General features: G+C 43.1%; 1 protein-coding gene across 1 annotated transcript in view; it reads left to right on the top strand.

Annotated features, from left to right (window-relative positions):
• Nucleotides 1–22,369, top strand: part of shmt2 (serine hydroxymethyltransferase 2 (mitochondrial)) — a 70,840-nt gene that overhangs the window by 1,038 nt on the left and 47,433 nt on the right. The window lies entirely within an intron of this gene.

Raw genomic sequence — 22,369 nt, 5'->3', positions numbered from 1 at the left:
TTTTCAGACACAGTGAGAAGTCATTTGGCAAGGCATTCCCTCTCCAACTTAGATTTTAAAGCTTTGAATTGTAGGTCTTTGATCATCTCAGTGGGATGTTTCTGTTGTCATTTTCTGGTACAGCCTTATGGCCAACTGAAGGTAGAATTTTTTTACATTGTTGTTTTACACTGAGACGTTCATCTAACTACTTAAGGACTCCCTGAAAATGTCGTATACATAATTTCCAACCCTTCCATTAAATGAGGATTTTGATATGTTAAAATTAAAAATTATGACATTGTTCAAAAAGATTGGATAAGGTCTTTTATATTCATTTTCAGAACGCTAAAAAGTGACTGACTCTTGAGATGGTAAGAATTTTATGTAGTTGCTCTGACACCATAGCAAGTATATCTCAAAATCCTCTGATGTTTGTTGGGACCCAATTTGTTTCAAATAATCCCTTCAATGCCTTCTTTTAGCCACCCCCCTCCCCCTCCAGGTTGAGGGAAATCACATGCTTGCATGCTTCCCTATTGTTACTAATTGGCTAAGCATGCATTTTCATTAAATTTCTACTTGTTCCATAAAGTAGCCATATTTTAGTCCAGAGAATCCAGAACTTCTCTTGCTGTTAGAGTTGGTTTGTTTGTGTGTATATGTATGAAAGAGACATTTTTAATGGACTGTGCTTGAGTGTCCTTCTAATGTCCTCCGTATCTTAAGAGCGATTTTAGGGGCATTGACCTAACAGTTGATAACAGTTAGAGGAAGATGCTGCTTGTGTGACCTTGGCATTTAGATATTAGTTCAAACTGAGGGTGTTATGGTCAATTTTAGGCAGTTGCTAAAATGGACTGCATCAGGTTGCCTTCAGTCTCTGAAGTTGTGCTGAAGCCTGCTGTTTTAGGTTAATTAACAGTATGTAAAAACTTAGTCTCTGTTTAGTAATATTCTGACCCAAATTGGAGACTGATTGCGTACTATGTACTAAAACAAGCTCTTGTGTAATAAATTCACAACATATTATTAAGCCCTCTGTAAATTACAGGGATTTTGAATGGATAATTTTTTTGCAGGGTGATTAGGTAAACTGTTTTATTCTTTTCCTTTCTGTGGTCTTCAGCCAGCCTTTCAAAGCCAATGATGGGACAAAGTTTGCCTATTGCCCTGCTGCTATAATTGTTCTCACCCAGGGATTGCTCAACACTTACACTACCGTTCAAAAGTTTGGGATCACCCAAACAATTTTGTGTTTTCCATGAAAAGTCACACTTATTCACCACCATATGTTGTGAAATGAATAGAAAATAGAGTCAAGACATTGACAAGGTTAGAAATAATGATTTGTATTTGAAATAAGATTTTTTTTACATCAAACTTTGCTTTCGTCAAAGAATCCTCCATTTGCAGCAATTACAGCATTGCAGACCTTTGGCATTCTAGCTGTTAATTTGTTGAGGTAATCTGGAGAAATTGCACCCCACGCTTCCAGAAGCAGCTCCCACAAGTTGGATTGGTTGGATGGGCACTTCTTGTGTACCATACGGTCAAGCTGCTCCCACAACAGCTCAATGGGGTTCAGATCTGGTGACTGCGCTGGCCACTCCATTACCGATAGAATACCAGCTGCCTGCTTCTGCTCTAAATAATTCTTGCACAATTTGGAGGTGTGTTTAGGGTCATTGTCCTGTTGTAGGATGAAATTGGCTCCAATCAAGCGCTGTCCACTGGGTATGGCATGGCGTTGCAAAATGGAGTGATAGCCTTCCTTATTCAGAATCCCTTTTACCCTGTACAAATCTCCCACCTTACCAGCACCAAAGCAACCCCAGACCATCACATTACCTCCACCATGCTTAACAGATGGCGTCAGGCATTCTTCCAGCATCTTTTCATTTGTTCTGCGTCTCACAAACGTTCTTCTTTGAGATCCAAACACCTCAAACTTGGATTCATCCGTCCACAACACTTTTTTCCAGTCTTCCTCTGTCCAATGTCTGTGTTCTTTTGCCCATCTTAATCTTTTTCTTTTATTGGTCAGTCTCAGATATGGCTTTTTCTTTGCCACTCTGCCCTGAAGCCCAGAATCCCGCAGCCGCCTCTTCACTGTAGATGTTGACACTGGTGTTTTGCGGGTACTATTTAATGAAGATGCCAGTTGGGGACCTGTGAGGCGTCTGTTTCTCAAACTAGAGACTCTAATGTACTTATCTTCTTGCTCAGTTGTGCAACGCGGCCTCCCACTTCTTTTTCTACTCTGGTTAGAGCCTGTTTGTGCTGTCCTCTGAAGGGAGTAGTACACACCGGTGTAGGAAATCTTCAATTTCTTAGCAATTTCTCGCATGGAATAGCCTTCATTTCTAAGAACAAGAATAGACTGTCGAGTTTCAGATGAAAGTTCTCTTTTTCTGGCCATTTTGAGCGTTTAATTGACCCCACAAATGTGATGCTCCAGAAACTCAATCTGCTCAAAGAAGTGCCCATCCAACCAATCCAACTTGTGGGAGCTGCTTCTGGAAGCGTGGGGTGCAATTTCTCCAGATTACCTCAACAAATTAACAGCTAGAATGCCAAAGGTCTGCAATGCTGTAATTGCTGCAAATGGAGGATTCTTTGACGAAAGCAAAGTTTGATGTAAAAAAAATCTTATTTCAAATACAAATCATTATTTCTAACCTTGTCAATGTCTTGACTCTATTTTCTATTCATTTCACAACATATGGTGGTGAATAAGTGTGACTTTTCATGGAAAACACAAAATTGTTTGGGTGATCCCAAACTTTTGAACGGTAGTGTATCTGAGTTAGATATTTTTCTTGTCGTGACTTTGAAGGAAGCCAAAGCTCAATTCATTTCTTCAACCAATGAGGACAATAAGAAAGGAGTCCTCCCCCTAGCAGAAACACAATGAATTGAGGTGAAGATGACACGAATGATGGGCCTGACGAGACTGAAGAAAGTATAGCCCAGACATGTCTGTGAATGTTCTCATTCATCCAGGTCATGGTTATCCAAGTCCAGTTGCACTTGATTCAACTCCTTTGGATATAGCCCAGACAGACTAGTAAAGCAACTCAGCTTCTTTGGTGTTTTGCTGATGTGGAGATTAAGTCAATGCCTTTGACTAAAGGGGAACATCGCTCAGTTTTAAGATTTCACAACAGGCCAATACACATAAATGCTATGTCTTCCAAAGTTAGACACCAAAGAAGAAATTGCAACCTGGTGTTTTTTATTGCCTTTTCATTTGCTTGAAATGAAATGAAAAGGTGACCTTTTTTAATGTATTGTACTTTTTTGTAATATATATTGCTCAAATGGCAACGAGGAGAGTCATTTAATATGAACTACAAACTTTGTCTAGAATTTGACAGTCAAATGATCTTTTTGATTTTGTGATGCACCCCCATCTGAAGCATAGGTACCCTAGACAGTGCTCAAAATTGTCGGTTTTTTTTTTGTTTTTTTACATTAGGTGCACTGGTAATATCGTTTACCCAGATATATATTTGATATGAATATCAAAAATGTCCATTAACTATCACAATATGTATTTTCCCCAGATAAGGAAGTCGATAGTGATCATCAAGGCCGATGTGATCTCTATGTGGTTAATGAACTCGTCATTCTTTCCCCATCTTTCTTTCTCCTGGATGACTATCTAATTGACATATTTACACTTAACTGGCTGAAAAAAATTGTAGCCTACTGTATTGTAACATAAGGTATTTTAAACAGTAATTTTAAATTAAGCTATTACAATAAAATTTCTTACTGTTGCCTAAAATACATCTTTAATGACAGTAGGCTGAGGCCTGATCTTGAAAGTAAGCCTATCTGCGACTTTAGGCTTTCTGGTGATTTCGGGAGCATCCTCTTGTGCATCCTCAGTGGCTGAGCAAACCCAGCCACTGAGGATGCACAAGCCAGTGCATTCTTACTGCCGGTCCCAAGCCCGGATAAATGGGCAGGGTTGCGTCAGGAAGGGCATCCGGTGTAAAATCTTTGCCAAATCAAATATGCAGATCATAAATAAGATTTCCATACCGGATCAATCGAGGCCCGGGTTACCAATGACCACCACCGGTACTGTTAACCAGCAGGGTGCCGGTGGAAACTGCTACTGTTGGGCGAAGGAGAAGGAAAGGGGGAAGACATGTCCAGAGGCAGCAAGAGAGGAGGAAGGGTAGGAGTGTGGAGGTGAGAGTCAGAACTTTGAATGTTGGCACTATGACTGGTAAAGGGAGAGAGCTGGCTGATATGATGGAAAGAAGAAAGGTAGGCATACTGTGTGCAAGAGACAAGGTGGAAGGGGAGTAAAGCCAGGAGTATTGGAGGTGGGTTCAAACTCTTCTACCATGGTGCGAATGGAAGGAGAAATGGGGTAGGGGTAATTCTGAAGGAAGAGTATGTCAAGAGTGTGCTGGAGGTGAAGAGAGTGTCAGACAGAGTGATGAGTATGAAGCTGGAAATCGAAGGTGTATTGCTGAATGTTATCAGTGCATATGCCCCGCAAGTTGGGTGTGAGATGGACGAGAAAGAAGAATTCTGCGGTGAGTTGGATGATGTGGTGGAGAGGGTACCCAAGGAGGAGAGAGTGGTGATTGGAGCGGATTTCAATGGACATGTTGGTGATGGGTAGGTATGATGAGAGAAATGTGGAAGGACAGATGGTGGTGGAGTTTGCGAAAAGGATGGAAATGGCTGTGGTGAATACATATTTCAAGAAGAGGAAGGGACACAGGGTGACGTACAAGAGTGGAGGAAAGTGCACACAGGTGGACTATATCTTATATAGAAGGTGTGATCGAAAAGGGGTTGGAGACTGCAAGGTGGTGACAGGGGAGAACGTAGCTAGGCAGCATCAGATGGTGGTCTGTAGAATGACGTTGGAGACCAAGAAGAGGAAGCAAGTGAAAGTAAAGCCAAAGATCAAATAGTGGAAGTTGAAGAAGGAAGACTGTCGTGTGGAGTTCAGGCAGGCGTTAAGACAGGCACTGGGTGGTAGTGAAGAGTTGCCGGATGGCTGGGCAACCACTGCAAAAATAGTGAGGGACACAGCTAGGAAGGTACTTGGTGTGTCATTAGGACAGAGGAAGGAAGACAAGGAGACTTGGTGGTGGAATGAGAACGTACAGCAAATTATACAGAGGAAGAGGTTGGCAAACAAGAAGTGGGATAGTCAGAGAGATGAAGGAAGTAGACAGGAGTACAAGGAGACACAGCGTAAAGTGAAGAGAGAGGTGGTAAAGGAAAAGGCGTATGGTGAGTTGTATGACAGATAAGACACTAAGGAAAGAGAAAAGGACTTGTACTGATTAGCTAGACAGAGGGACTGAGCTGCGAAGGATGTGCAGCAAGATGTAAATGTGCTGACAAGCGAGGAGAGTGTGCTGAGAATGTGGAAGGAGTACTTTGAGGGGCTGATGAACGAAGAAAATGAGAGGGTAGCTTTGAAGAAGATGAAGAGTGGAAAGGCAGTTGGTCCTGATGACATACCTGTGGAGGCATGGAGTTGTTTAGGAGAGATGGCAGTGGGTTTTTAACTAGATTGTTTAACACAATCTTAGAAAGTGAGAGGATGCCTGAGGAGTGGAGAAGAAGCATACTGGTACCGATTTTCAAGAACAAGGGTGATGTGCAGAACTGTAGCAACTACAGAGGTATAAAGTTGATCAGCCACAGCATGACGATATGGGAAAGAGTAATATAGAAGCTAGGTTAAGAGGAGAGGTGATGATTAGCGAGCAGCAGTATGGTTTCATGCCATGAAAGAGCACTACAGATGCGATGTTTGCTTTGAGAATGTTGATTGAGAAGTATAGAGAAGGCCAGAAGGAGTTACATTGTGTCTTTGTGGATTTAGAGAAAGCATATGACAGGGTGCCGAGAGAGGAGGTGTGACATTGTATGAGGAAGTTGGGAGTTGCAGAGAAGTATGTAGGAGTGGTGCCAGATATGTATGAGGGAAGTGTGATAATGGTGAGGTGTGCAGTTGGAATGACAGATGGGTTCAAGGTGGAGGTGGGATTACATCAAGGATCGGCTCTGAGCCCTTTCTTGTTTGCAGTGGTGATGGACAAGTTGACGGACGAGATCAGGCAGGAGTCTCTGTGGACTATGATGTTTGCGGATGACATTGTGATCTGTAGTGAGAGTAGGGTGCAGGTTGAGGAGAGCCTGGAGAGGTGGAGGTATGCACTGGAGAGAAGAGGAATGAAAGTCAGTAGGAACAAGATGGAATACCTATGCGTGAATGAGAGGAAGGACAGTGGAATGGTGAGGATGCAAGAAATAGAAGGTGACGAAGGCAAATGAGTTTAAATACTTGGGGTCAACTGCCCAAAGTAACGGGGAGTGCAGAAGAGAGGTAAAGAAGAGAGTGCAGGCAGGGTGGAGTGGTTGGAGAAGAGTGTCAGGAGTGATTTGTGACAGAAGGGTACCAGTGAGAATTAAAGGGAAGGTTTACAAGATGGTTGTGAGACCAGCTATGTTATATGGTTTGGAGACAGTGACACTGATGAAAAGACAGGAGGTGGAGCTGGAGGTGGCAGAGTTGAAGATGCTAAGATTTTCTTTGGGAGTGACGAAGAAGGACAGGATTAGGAACGAGTATATTAGAGGGACAGCTCAGGTTGGATGGTTTGGAGACAAAGCAAGAGAGGCAAGATTGAGAAGGCTTGGACATGTGTGGAGAAGAGATGCTGGGTATATCGGGAGAAGGATGCTGAATATGGAGCCAGGGAAGAGGAAAAGAGGAAGGCCAAAGAGGAGATTTATGGATGTGGTGAGGGAGGACATGCAAGTGGCTGGTGTGACAGAGGAAGATGCAGAAGACAGGAAGAAATGGAAACAGATGATCTGCAGGGGCGACCCCTAACGGGAGCAGCCGAAAGTATTAGTATTAGTAGTTTTCAGTGTCTTTAGGTGAAATTGTCACACTTAAATAAAATGTAAACACATTTGTAAATGAACAATTTTATGGTATTTAGATACCATAAAAATGAAAAAAAAACTGTAGTCTGTTGGTATTTCTAATACCAATTAGGCTGTCCATCTCGTAGTGAAAAAACAACCATGTAGCCTATCAAAATTTAAGTAACTGCATTAACCATCCACGTGAAGTCTAATTGTAGAACAGTCATGAAACAAATCTGACAGAGAAAAACAAGACTAGGTTAAAACCTAGTATGTGGCTGGACCGCAACTTCATTTAGAAAGCAGCTGTTTTGACATCAGTTCCATGAACAGCGGCTGTGCTGTGTTGATTGACGAGTGGTCAGACACTGGAAAACGTTTAATAAGTTTATTGATGTGTACAACAGAACTCTTTGTATGTAACTAGCAGACCGACTGCTGACATACTTCCTGTAGCAGTAATAGGCGGTTACCTTAATACGGTGGCTGTTACATGTCAAACATGTATTGGAACAAATACAATGTTCTACATCCTTTCTCTTTAGCTATGCTTCCAATACTAAGAACACAAATAATAATCTGCAGGCAGATATAAAAATATAGTCCTGGCCATTCCAGGTAAGTATGAAATAAAATTGATATGAGATCAAATGTATCCAAATCCTAACGTCTTGCTGTATGCATATAAACAAAAAAAATGTTTTTTTTTCAACAGCCCCTGATTGTTGTCCTTATACTGTTACTTGCATGTATTTTCTGTGTGGCTTACAAACGCGGCCTGCCCGTGTGATGGGCCATCGACTGATTTCTGGGTGGGCTGGTCTTCTGAAGAGCCTCTTGTTCACTGGCGTTTCGCTGCGAGTTTTGCTGAGGGTGCCTCTCGTGAGAGACGGGATGATTGTCGTGTCCCTGCTGATCAGTTAGTTTGTTGTTGGAGAATGATGCTGAGGTCACTGAGGTCAACCTGTGGTGGTGGTTCCAAGACAGGAAGAATGTGTCTTCTGTTTCTTCTGTACTCTTTCCCTTCTGATTGTATGATTTAAGCTGTTGGTTCTTGACAGATGTTCTTTACTGTACCCATCCGGTCAAACCCTTGTGGAGTCTGCAATCTTACTAAATGTCCTTGGGTCAATGGCTGAAGGGGCCTACTGGATCTGTCATAGCAAGTCTTTTGAGCATTGCGTTTTTTTGTATGCTGTGCTTTGATCATACTGCTGTTCTTGGCAGCTGGAAGCAGCAAAGTTTTGCAGATGGGGAGGGTGGTACGTGTCTGTCTTGACATAAGTTGTTCAGCTGGTGAACTAAGTGTCTGGTCACATGGTACATTACGAAGGTTGAGCAGGTTCAGGAAAACATCTATTCTATCTCGCTTGGAGCGTTCCATCAGTTGTTTTGCACTGCGCACATCTCTTTCAACTAATCCATTAGCCTGAGGGAACTCTGGGCTGCTGGTCACATGGATGAAATCCCAGGTTGAAGCAAACTCTTTAAAGTTTTGGCTTTTGAATTGGGCCCCGTTGTCTGAGATTACTTTGTGTGGGCTTCCATGAACTAAGAAATGTCTTTTTAGTTTTCTTATCACAGTGTTGGATGTGATGTCACGAAGCAAGTCAACCTCATACCGTCCAGACTATGAGTCAACTAATACTAGGGTAGTGCTGGCCATTCCACTCAAAGATTTCTGTTGTTACAGTTGACCATGGTAAGTCTGGGATGGGATGTAGCTTGAGTAGCTCTTTTTGTTGGAAAACTGGACAACACTTTCCATACCCTGATTATTTATACAGTTATGTAGCGCGAATTTGTTTTTTATTATTTTTTGTATTATATATATATATATATATATATATATATATATATATATATACACTACCGTTCAAAAGTTTGGGATCACATTGAAATGTCCATATTTTTGAAGGAAAAGCACTGTACTTTTCAATGAAGATAACTTTAAACTAGTCTTAACTTTAAAGAAATACACTCTATACATTGCTAATGTGGTAAATGACTATTCTAGCTGCAAATGTCTGGTTTTTGGTGCAATATCTACATAGGTGTATAGAGGCCCATTTCAAGCAACTATCACTCCAGTGTTCTAATGGTACAATGTGTTTGCTCATTGGCTCAGAAGGCTAATTGATGATTAGAAAACCCTTGTGCAATCATGTTCACACATCTGAAAACAGTTTAGCTCGTTACAGAAGCTACAAAACTGACCTTCCTTTGAGCAGATTGAGTTTCTGGAGCATCACATTTGTGGGGTCAATTAAACGCTCAAAATGGCCAGAAAAAGAGAACTTTCATCTGAAACTCGACAGTCTATTCTTGTTCTTAGAAATGAAGGCTATTCCATGCGAGAAATTGCTAAGAAATTGAAGATTTCCTACACCGGTGTGTACTACTCCCTTCAGAGGACAGCACAAACAGGCTCTAACCAGAGTAGAAAAAGAAGTGGGAGGCCGCGTTGCACAACTGAGCAAGAAGATAAGTACATTAGAGTCTCTAGTTTGAGAAACGGACGCCTCACAGGTCCCCAACTGGCATCTTCATTAAATAGTACCCGCAAAACACCAGTGTCAACATCTACAGTGAAGAGGCGGCTGCGGGATTCTGGGCTCCAGGGCAGAGTGGCAAAGAAAAAGCCATATCTGAGACTGACCAATAAAAGAAAAAGATTAAGATGGGCAAAAGAACACAGACATTGGACAGAGGAAGACTGGAAAAAAGTGTTGTGGACGGATGAATCCAAGTTTGAGGTGTTTGGATCACAAAGAAGAACGTTTGTGAGACGCAGAACAAATGAAAAGATGCTGGAAGAATGCCTGACGCCATCTGTTAAGCATGGTGGAGGTAATGTGATGGTCTGGGGTTGCTTTGGTGCTGGTAAGGTGGGAGATTTGTACAGGGTAAAAGGGATTCTGAATAAGGAAGGCTATCACTCCATTTTGCAACGCCATGCCATACCCAGTGGACAGCGCTTGATTGGAGCCAATTTCATCCTACAACAGGACAATGACCCTAAACACACCTCCAAATTGTGCAAGAACTATTTAGAGCAGAAGCAGGCAGCTGGTATTCTATCGGTAATGGAGTGGCCAGCGCAGTCACCAGATCTGAACCCCATTGAGCTGTTGTGGGAGCAGCTTGACCGTATGGTACGCAAGAAGTGCCCATCCAACCAATCCAACTTGTGGGAGCTGCTTCTGGAAGCGTGGGGTGCAATTTCTCCAGATTACCTCAACAAATTAACAGCTAGAATGCCAAAGGTCTGCAATGCTGTAATTGCTGCAAATGGAGGATTCTTTGACGAAAGCAAAGTTTGATGTAAAAAAAATCTTATTTCAAATACAAATCATTATTTCTAACCTTGTCAATGTCTTGACTCTATTTTCTATTCATTTCACAACATATGGTGGTGAATAAGTGTGTCCAACCCTGTACTAGCAAGGTGTACCTAATAAAGTGGCCAGTGAGTGTGTGTGTGTGTGTGTGTGTGTGTGTGTGTGTGTGTGTGTGTGTGTGTGTGTGTGTGTGTGTGTGTGTGTGTGTGTGTGTGTGTGTGTGTGTGTGTGTGTGTGTGTGTGTGTGTGTGTGTGTGTATATACACTCACTGGCCACTTTATTAGGTACACCTTGCTAGTACCGGGTTGGACCCGCTTTTGCCTTCAGAACTGCCTTAATCCTTCGTGGCATAGATTCAACAAGGTACTGGAAACATTCCTCAGAGAGTTTGGTCCATATTGACATGATAGCATCACGCAGTTGCTGCAGATTTGTCGGCTGCACATCCATGATGCGAATCTCCCGGTCCACCACATCCCAAAGGTGCTCTATTGGATTGAGATCTGGTGACTGTGGAGGCCATTTGAGTACAGTGAACTCATTGTCATTGTCAAGAAACCAGTCTGAGATGATTTGAGCTTTATGACATGGCGCGTTATCCTGCTGGAAGTAGCCATCAGAAGATGGGAACACTGTGGTCATAAAGGGATGGACATGGTCAGCAACAATACTCAGGTAGACTGTGGCATTGACACGATGCTCAATTGGTACTAAGGGGCCCAAAGTGTGCCAAGAAAATATCCCCCACACCATTACACCACCACCACCAGCCTGAACCGTTGATACAAGGCAGGATGGATCCATGCTTTCATGTTGTTGACGCCAAATTCTGACCCTACCATCCGAATGTCGCAGCAGAAATCGAGACTCATCAGACCAGGCAACGTTTTTCCAATCTTCTATTGTCCAATTTTGGTGAGCCTGTGCGAATTGTAGCCTCAGTTTCCTGTTCTTAGCTGACAGGAGTGGCACTTGGTGTGGTCTTCTGCTGCTGTAGCCCATCTGCCTCAAGGTTCGACGTGTTGTGCGTTCAGAGATGCTCTTCTGCATACCTCGGTTGTAATGAGTGGTTATTTGAGTTACTATTGCCTTTCTGTCAGCTCCAACCAGTCTGGCCATTCTCCTCTGATCTCTGGCATCAACAAGGCATTTTCGCCCACAGAACTGCCGCTCACTGGATATTTTCTCTTTTTCGGACCATTCTCTGTAAACCCTAGAGATGGTTGTGCGTGAAAATCCCAGTAGATCAGCAGTTTCTGAAATACTCAGGCCAGCCCGTCTGGCACCAACAACCATGCCACGTTCAAAGTCACTTAAATCACCTTTCTACCCCATTCTGATGCTCGGTTTGAACTGCAGCAGATCGTCTTGACCATGTCTACATGCCTAAATGCATTGAGTTGCTGCCATGTGATTGGCTGATTAGAAATTTGCGTTAACGAGCAGTTGGACAGGTGTGCCTAATAAAGTGGCCGGTGAGTGTATATGTATGTATATATATATATATATATATATATATATATATATATATATATATATATAATTACCTGGCTACAATCACCACTGCCATAATCACTGGAAAGTCTGGGTGTGATGCAGCTTATGAATGCACCTCTTAAATGCGTGTGCCTATTATTAGCGCTGGTGTTTGTCAATTTGTATTTTTTGCAATGAGACCTCTCAGTGGTATCCACGAGCAGAAATATATTATGTTCATTAGCGTGCGAACCGCTGCGCTGATTCACGGCCAATAGGGAAACTCCCACTTCCGTGTTTACCAGCGACGTCGTTGGTCGACTGACCAATCATGTAGCTTCAGTGACGTCGTCGGTTGCTGCTAGCTTGAACTACTTTTGGTCACCTGATCCAACGGCCCGCCAAACTGATCAGTCAGTCAGTCAGTCAGTGAGGGACATTCGCGTTTGTGGGCTGTCCCCGCTAGCCGGTCCACCCGAAAACAGGTTCCTTCAGTCTGAATTGGAAAACTTGTTTTATAGATATTTGGCGCCATCTGTTGTGACTGTATACTGACGTTTAAGTCTAGACCCCGAACATAAGATGACCCCACTTTTTCAGATGTATTTCCATTAAAAAAAAAAAAAATAAATAAATCTTATATTCAGACCAATACGGCTCCATTATTGTCTGAATCCAATTTCAAAGTATAACTTCAGTGGCATTCTCATTTAATCCAAATGAAAGTTGCTCAGAGCTGTTCTGGCCAAAGACTCATGTGATTGCTTTAGTCAATCCAAAAGAAATCCATATGTCCATTAAGCACATTTTTTTCCTACACTGATGCATATGGGAAGCACTTACTGGTAATAACTCCTGTATTGTTGCTATGCAACTTTCAGAAACCCATTTGAGTATAGATTTTTTTTTTAAGGGCAGGGCTTAAAGTTCACATTTCTTCAACTTTTAGAGCTTGAGGCTCTGAATGCTAACTAAATTTGCTAAGCCCTCAGTTATGTTGGTAACATGAAACAAGGTTTCCTTTCCATTGCAAACAATAAATGCATGCCAGTGTTGTTGAGGTTCCCAGGGATGCAGCTTCATGTAACTAACTAGCCTATTGAGATTTTCAACACTTTATTGAAAAGTTTAGGCTAGCTGTGCTGAGGTCTGTCACACCTAGATAGAAAAGCCCCTTTCACACACAAACCCCATGTATGACACAGGTTACTGAACACAGAATCAGCCTGTATTTGACCATTCATGCCAGACTGGTCATGGGAAAATACAAGGTTGTCACTGTTCACACAAGACCCAAGTCTGCAACTTAAGTTGCATGCACATAATTGCAAAACAGAGTTGGCACATTTAGACTTCTTAAAAGGGGCCATTTCAATGTTTATAGTGGAGAATCAACTTGGCAGATGGTGAAGATGCACTATAACAAATACAAGTAATTTTAAAAGGAGTAATGAATTTTTTTATTCAGATTGTTCTATATGTCGGTCCTGTGATGGCCTGGCAGCCTGTCTAGGGTGTCTCACCGCCTGCCGCCCAGGGACTGGTGCAATAGGCTCCAGCATCCCCGTGACACTGAGAGCAGGATAAGTGGTTCAGATAATGGATGGATGGATAGTATTTACCAAAGGAAACTACTAAACAGATACTTTTAAAATTAATACTTTATTAAAATGAATTGAAAAGAACCTCCCCACCGTTACAAAAATAAAAATGAAATGTGAATGTTGTTTTGAAGAAACTTCCAAAAAAAGACTTAAAAGATTATTATGAATACATCAGGACCTTCTGGAAATTACAGACGAATCTTGTAAGTGTTGAAAATGACATTCAGGCCACCCTACTTTTTAAAAGTTTTTTTGATACTCACTCAATATTTGAACAGCTAGAGAAAGTGAGATGGGAAGAGGTTAAGAGGTTGTTAACGTACAACATCCATAAACTAAGTCTGAACACCCCCTACCCCATCACACACACACACACACAAACACACACACACACACACACACACACACACACACACACACACACACACACACACACAAAACCATAGCGTAGCATGTATCTTATCCCATCAATCTGCCCAGAGTCAGACTGAAGAGCCTTGCCTTTTTGTGGAAGATTACAGGGTTAATGCTCTATCACCCTGCCAACTAATCCTGGAAATTGGCTCTTTCACCCGCAGTGTTTTGCTTTCTGATTCTCACTCTGACAATCCCTTTGACCTTAATGGAGTGAGAGTTGCTACGAATGCTGCCCCCAGCCCCACCCCAACCCACCTCACCCCCACAACCGTTCACCCTGGTCAGACATCTGAGCCTGGTGTCATTCGGGCTGATCACTGGGTAATTTGTAACACCCGGACTTCCCATCAGTCAGTGACAAGGAAAGGGGCAGAGGCGTGTCAGACTGACGGATGCCACTGCTCTGTTGACACGTCTTCTTTTTTTCTGCTACTTCACTTCCTATTTTCCAGTCTTCTTTGCAATGACCCGCTTTTTTCTTGTAGTCAGTGTTGCAGGGTTGATTGTTGTTTGAAACGGCGACTGGACAGCGCCCATCTGTAAAATGACTCCTCTCGGGAGCTGATGCAGGAAATGGACAAATATAATACAGAGTTAGGCTAAATGAAGTGATTTTTCCTCTTCTTTTTTTTTTGCCATCACTCACCACTCTGCAGTCACAGATGTTTGATGGAAATGACAGCTTGCCAAAAACAACCTCATCAAAGTCCCACTTATATCCTTTGTGCATGGTGCATAGGTTGATGTGGATCGGCCCAACTTTATTTTCTCCCGGCAAAGTTTTTTCATCGAGTTCACCTTCAAACAACAGCCTAATTTGTTGTCTAAAAATAGTCCCACAGTGACAGATCTGGTGCCTGCATCTTGGCTCTACCTTTTCTCAGGGATCAATTAATCATGTGTTTAATAATTAATCTCCCATAATGATCAAGGCCAGGATGGGACGTTGGCAGGTGTTAAGACAGGCCACTGGGACAATTGTTAGGTTTTTTGTTTTTTTCAGAGCGGTCCTGTTTGCAGTTATGCAACTGACTGTGATGGAAAGCACTATGAAAAAAAGTCACACGAGTGTCACTTAGCTCAGCCTGTTCAGCAGCTTGGGTTGACATGAGGGGACAGAAGTAAGGAAAAGAAACAGGGAGGTGAAGGTAGAGGTGAAGAGGACCTGGAAGTGGGGAATATTCTCAGTCCCCTGTCAGACAGGCCCCTTTGCCTGTCCCAGCGGTAGGGCCTTTCTGGCACTGCACACAGGGCGCGGTGTCCCCGCAGAAACAGCGACAGCAAAGGACGGTTCCTGTCAGGGTTAAATGATCCATGTGATTTTTCTCAGAGTGAGACACATCCTCAGAGGGAGGCCAACCTGTCTCCTCAGGCTCTGATCTCTGCTAGAGCACGCCCCACCCATCTCCTACCACCTCCCCACCGTCAACACTGCCAGTGATGACAGAAGGCCAGGGAAAGGCTCTTGAGAATTCAGCTGTTAACATTCCAGCTTCATCGCCTTGGCATGTCACTTCTGTCCCCTTAGCTGACCTATAGAGGAGAGGAGGAGACAAGAAGAAGGTAATGGCTATTAAATATAGAATCTGTAGGCACGGCACTAGATTTTGTTATCGGAAGCGTTCTGGTTTCTGTTTTAGTCCGATTAATATCGACCAATCACATTTGAGTAGATGCAGATTTCTACAGGAGCATGCTTTGGTTAAATAAACAGTCCGCGTGGGGAGCAAAAGAGGTGGAACGCATTGGCTGAAATGGCGTCTGTACCTAAAACGCCTACAAAAAGTATCAACGTTTGTTACACGTTCGACTCGTGTTAACTGCTTTTGAAACAATCCGGTCGTAGACGTCGTCTCTCAACTCAAACTCCATTCTCATGTCTCAAGTTGCTAATCCGACTGTAAACAATGACGGGTGTATGGAATAGAAAATCTTCATAGGAAACGGAAGCCAGCAGCTACACCGGAACCCCGAAAATAAGCTAAATCGTCATGGGTTCCAAGTTTGAGAAGAATGAGGATAAGTATAGCTGCAAAGGAGCAAGTAGCCTATCATAAATGTGTGTTTGTGTGGCGAATTCAGGAATCGCCACAGCCGGGATGCGAATCCAGGTCTCCCACACCATGGGCAACAATGTTAACCAGTCGACTAAGGGCGTTCATACGGTCTATAAATGCAGGGCGCATACACTGTGCGAACGGACCACACGTTTTCAGTCTTTTCATAGTCCAGTCGTACCAACTCGTACCCAAGGCCTACATTTTCCACAATCGTTGCGCGTCGTTCTTCTTTTCCGCCGGAAGTTACAGACTAAACAACATGGCACTGTCCATGGATGATGAAGAAGAGCTGCTCTGTTGCCAGGCTATGTTGGAAAAGAAACCATTGATGTATTATAATAGAACTGGATACCGGATCTAAAAATGGCGCCTGTTCATTCCTATGAGAATTTTTTTCCTTTATGCTCATCTATTGTTGGGGGGTTTTTTTGTTTGTTTTTTTCCGCCAACCTTTGTCTTTTGTCACAAATCTCTGTTCCTTAAATTACTGTTTTCCCTTTTTTGACGAGTCCTCTCGGCCAGACCAGTGTCATTAAATGATTTCATTGATCTGCAAAACGTTTTACCACATCAGTCCCCTATATGCTGTCTGCCAATGTGAAGATTGTACAACATCTTTATGATGGAAAAAAAATTATTTCTCCTCTTCTTCTTTTCTTTTTTTTTTTGAACATGATGTTCAAAAACATGATAATGGATGGATGGGTGGATTTAAAAAAATTTTTTTTTAATCATGTACAGTTGTTTTGTTTCATTGCAACAATACAATGTCAGAGTTTCAGTACAGGGGAGAGTCAAAACATAAAAAGTAATGATTATAGTCATAATACAGTGCAAAAAAGAGAAAATAAAGGGAATAGAATAAAATAAAAATATAAACAAGGAAAGGTTGACACAAAAATAAACTTAGGAGGTCAACGATCACATGATGATAATTAGAGCCACTGTTGGGAGTCTTCAGGGGGGAAAAAACAGTGTTTAAGCTGTTCATTTATCTAATGTGTTTAATATATTTTTCCAAGATGAGAGATGTTTTCATTGCCTTTTTGTTAGAGTTTATTTTGGCAAGGGACTTGAAAAAGAATATCAGATCAATGTAAAATAAACAAATATTGGGCTTGGAGCCCATCACCTTGGATTTGTGAATGTGAAATTTACCAGACAAACACAGAATTTTGAGAGCATTATCCACAGTAGAAGAGCCAGTATTGCAATCAAGGAACAAGACCATACCGTTTTTAAACTAAGTAGCTTGTTAAATGTATCAAAAATGATTAATACAATATCTGTCCATAGCTTAGAGGAACAATTAAAGAATAAATGTAAAATAGTTTCTTCTTCTGTGTTACAGAATGAACATTTCTCTGAGATTTCTGCTTTAAATATGCATAAAAATGTGTTACATGGGTAATATTTATGTAGTATCTTCAAGTGAATTTCTTTGACTTTATTGGGTATGAAGAACTTTTTAGACTCAGACCATATATTTTTGGTGACAGGCATTGGGAAAGATAGCTTCCAAATATCTAATGCTTTAGGAACACAGCTCTCATCTGATGTAAATGTTCCCCTGATGTACATATTATTACATTTGCGATCAAGCAGGTTTATGCCCCCTATTTTAATTTTGGGGAGTTCTCCAGGAAAAGGGCCATAAAGTAAAGGAGCCTTTACAAGGTGAATCAGTCCCGTAGATATACTCTTGACAATTTTTTCATATTCTTTCATAGAAAGGTCTGCACCAGTTTTTTTTTTTTTTGATAACATCCTCATAACTGTAAAATCCACCCTGGGAATTTATCAAGTCCAATACAAATATTATATCACTGCCCATCCAGTTCTTAAAAAATATAGTCTTGTTTCTAAATAGCACATACTGGTTGTTTCAAATAGTACAGGTATGGGGGGGAGAAATTATGTTTGAATGCTAATTTCCAGGCTTCAAGAGCTTGTTTGTGGAAGTTTGCTACTTTAAGGAGCAATTTATTACATTTATAATTACAGGAAAGTAAAAAAATGTAATCCACCACATTTCTCAAAAATCAGGTTGGGGATATAATACCATGGGGAATCATTATCAGCAAGGCAGTGCTTTATACAGTTGATTTTAAAGATATTATTAATAGTATTGAAGTCAAAAGCATTAAAGCCACCGTTCCTATGAGAATTGCTCGCCTGGCGCATACACCGAAACACTTTCTGGCTTCCGGGTTACTTCCGGGTACATGGGACCCACTGAATATGCTCAGTAGTGTTACTCCGATCATGCTTCTAGGGCTAGGGCTAGGCTATGAGAACGGCTCGTACACAGCCGACCCGTTATACGTGGGTGGGGGGGGGGTGGAGATTTTTCTGGGCTTTGGAAAATGTTTAAAAAGATTTAAAACCCTGTGGCTTTAAAATATACAATACAAAGAGTAATAATTGACCATGATTATAGCTGCAGGTGTCCTGTCAACAGTTTTACAGGCGTCTCTTTTACAGTGGTGGTCTATAGGGAAGATACTTTTTGGGCCGCAGGGGATTTTTCACTGCAATACCGTGAGTGACCACTGGAAAGAAATTGGCTGCAAGGCTGAGTGGTGGCGCCGGATCCATCCATCCATTATGTGAACCGCTTATCCTGCTCTCGGAGTCGCAGGGTTGCTGAAGCCTATTCCTGCAGTCATTGGGCGGCAGGCGGGGAGACCCCCTGGACAGGCCGCCAGGCCAACACAGGGCCAACACACATACACACACCCATTCATACCTAGGGACAATTTAGTATGGCCAATTCACCTGACTTACATGTCTTTGGACTGTAGGAGGAAACCAGAGCCCCCGGAGGAAACCCACGCAGACACGGGGATAACATGCAAACGCAACACAGAGGATGACCCGGGGTGACCCACCAAGGTTGGACTACCCCGGAGCTCGAACCTGTGGAGGAATCAATTAATACCGGAAGAGACTTTTATTTTGAAAAGCTACCGGGCTAGACTTAAGAGTTTCTTCCGAGTTGTATTGAATAAAGACATTCGCATTACTCTTGATAACAGACTGTTGGAATCAATTACGCATAACACAACATGGTGTCAGAAGCGGGATTGCAGTAAGGAGTGAACTTTGTGACAGCTAGGGAGAGCTTTAAGTTACTTAGTCGTAGGTAATATCTGCGAATGGCAAGATGTCCCAAGACAACAGCGGTGCAGCAGCACAGCCTCCCCAGCCAGCAGCTAGCCCTGCTAACACACCTAGCGCAACATTCACAGAAGCGTTCGACTTTTCAAAACCCCAAGACTGGGAAAGATGGATAAGGAGGTTTGAAAGATTTAGACTGGCCAGCAACCTGCATCTTAGTTCACAAGCTAATCAAGTGAACACATTAGTCTACTGCATGGGAGATGACGCAGACGACATACTGTGGGGCCATGTTTTAACCGATGCAGAGAGACAACAGTACAGTGCGGTAAGAGGCACTTTCAAGAAATACTTCGTGCCCAGGAAAAACTTAATATATAAGAGGGCAAGATTCAACCAAAGAGTGCAGCTAGCTAATGAGACTGTAGACTCTTTTATCACTGTAATGTATGCCCTAGCAGAAAACTGCAGCTATGGCGCACTTCACAACTAGTTAATCAGAGACCGCCTTGTAGTAGGACTGAGAGATGCCAGTCTTGCTGAGAGAATGCAGTTGGACAGAGATTTGATGCTAGAGAAAGCAGTCAACATGGCAAGGCAGTCGGAAGTGATAAAAAGTCAGCAAACGAACCTCAGAGGGGAAACTAAAGCTGAAATTGATGCAGTGACAACAAAGAATAGAAAACAAAAGCTGCCCACACCAAAAACAGGGTCAAAAGGAAAAACACCAGCTGATCGCCTGGCCTGTTACAGATGTGGAAAATCCCCAGGCCAGGGAAAATGGCAGTGCCCAGCCAGAGAAGTGATATGCCATACATGTGGAAAGAAAGGGCACTACAGTAAAGTGTGCAAATCTGGAAAAGCAGTGCATGCTGTAGAAACTATTGAGAACTGCAACACATCCTTGTTCTTAGGCTCCGTAGACGCAGACACAGGCACAGACCCATGGTATGCAGATCTAACTATCAAAACCATAAAGTCAGGTTTAAAATAGATATGGGAGCTGACATCGCCATCATTCCAGCTCAGACCTACTACACTATAGCAGAGACAGACACCCATTTGACTAAAACAGCCAGACCACTAGTCAGCCCAGGACGTAAGCCACTTCCTTTTTTAAGCAGGTACACTGAGTCACTAGGCAAAGGTGAGCTAGTGATCCAGGAGGATGTGTATGTCATAAAAGACTTACAAATGGCCTTGTTAAGCAGACCAGCTAGCGTGAAGCTTAACCTCGTGTCCAGGCTGAGATGGAAGAGTCACATCCAAAACTGTGCCAGGGCTTAGGAATGATGCAGCAGCCATACACTATTAAGCTCAAGCCTGACGCCGTTCCTTTTTCCCTGGCAACACCGAGATGTGTCCCAATCCCTTTACTGGGGAAAGTGAAGAGGGAGCTTGAAAGAATGGAGTCGATGGGAGTCATCTCCAGAGTCAAAGAACCAACAGAATGGTGTTCTGGTATGGTCCCTGTGCCAACAAAGAGTGGCTCTGTGCGCATTTACGTAGACCTCACCCGCCTCAATGAAGCAGTATGCAGAGAGAAATACATCCCTCCTTCAGTTGAGCAGATGCTTGGAACTCTCGCAGGAGCGCAAGTCTTCAGTAAACTAGACGCAAATAGAGGGTTTTGGCAGATCCCATCATCCCCTGAGTCAGCATCATACACACCATTCATAACTCCCTTTGGCTGTTTTTATTTCAACAGACTGCCGTTCGGCATCGCATCTGCCCCTGAACACTTTCAGCGGAGAATGTCCATGATCCTCGATGGGCTGCAGAGAGTAGTATGTCATATGGATGACGTTCTCATATGGGAAAAAGACCAACAGCACCACGACACCAGACTTCACACTGTACTCCACAAGGTCCAAGGAGCCAGCGTCACACTGAACATGGAGAAGTGCGAGCTAGGCAGGAGAGAAGTGAAGTTCCTGGGTCATATCCTGTCAACTGATGGCGTGCAACCAGACCCAGACAAAATAAAGTCAGTCAGAGAGATGAAGGAGCCATCCAATACAGGCGAAGTCTGCAGCTTCCTAGGGATGGTCAACCAGCTGGGAAAATTCATCTCAGGACTGGCAGAGAAAGACAAACTACTGAGGGACCTTCTCTCAAAGAAAAATCAGTGGGTTTGGAGCTGTGCACAACAACAAGCATTCGACCAGCTGAAAAATGATCTGACATCACCTCCGATCTTGACACTCTATGACCCCAACAAGGAGCTGAAACTGTCAGTGGATGCTTCATCATATGGACTTGGTGCAGTCCTTCTACAGAAGGAGGGGGAGCAGTGGAGGCCGGTAGCGTATGCATCACACTCTGTGACCGAGACTGAACAGCGGTACGCACAGGTGGAGAAAGAGGCACTAGGGCTGACATGGGAGTGTGAGCACTTTAGAGACCTCCTGGTTGGCCGACATTTCTCTCTAGAGACTGACCACAAGCCTCTAGTTAGCCCGTTAGGTCACCAGGCTCTAACTGAGCTTCCTCCCAGAATCCAGCGATTTCGACTCAGACTCATGAGGTACAGCTATTCTATCTCTCACACTCCTGGTAAAGCCCTCCACACCGCAAACACTCTTTCACATGCACCTGTCAGCCCAAGCATGAGTCTGAACGACAGAGACAAAGACCTATTGGAAGACACTAACATCTATGTAGATGTCAGCTCAACATATCTGGCACAACTGAGAGAACAATCGAAAGAAGACAGTGCTCAGAGGTCATCTCATTTGGTCAGACCGGATGGCCTGACTACAGCCACCTCACAAGTCCAGTAAAAGCCTACTGGCCAGAAAAAGCTATCCTTACTGTGCACGATGGATTGTTGCTAACAGGGTCCAGACTAGTCATTCCCACAGCGATGTGCAACTCTGTCCTAGAGGCTCTACATGAAGGATATCAGGGTGCAGAGAGTGGGCCAGAGAAACAGTATGGTGGCCCGGCCTAGGCAGCCAACTGAACGAGCTGGGGAGAAACTGCACAACATGCATAAAGGAATGTGCCGATCCAATGGAGCCATTACTGCCCAGTGAGCTTCCGGAGAGACCTTGGCAAAAAGTGGGTGCGGATCTGTTCACCCTCAACAACAGCAGCTATGTTCTAGTTGTGGATTATTATTCAAGATTTGTGGAAATTGCAAAATTAACCCCAACACGCTCAGATGATGTGATTGTACATCTTAAATCAATCTCCTCCAGACACGGCATCCCTGAACTGTTCTACAGTGACAATGGACCTCAATTTTGTGGTCGACAGTTCAAGGACTTTGCGACATCCTACGGGTTCAAACATGTCACGAGTAGCCCCAAGTTTGCCCAAAGCAATGAAGAGGCAGAACGCCACGTCCAGATGGTGAAACAGCTGCTAAAGAAAGGCAGAGACCCATACCTTGCTCTGTTGGCCTATTGAGCTACTCCAATGGCAAATGGCTACAGCCCCACA

Source organism: Lampris incognitus, chromosome 2 (assembly GCF_029633865.1).
Source record: "Lampris incognitus isolate fLamInc1 chromosome 2, fLamInc1.hap2, whole genome shotgun sequence".
Lineage (NCBI taxonomy): Eukaryota > Metazoa > Chordata > Actinopteri > Lampriformes > Lampridae > Lampris > Lampris incognitus.
Note: the sequence above shows the minus strand (reverse complement) of the source record. Positions and strands in the feature narration are given on the sequence as shown.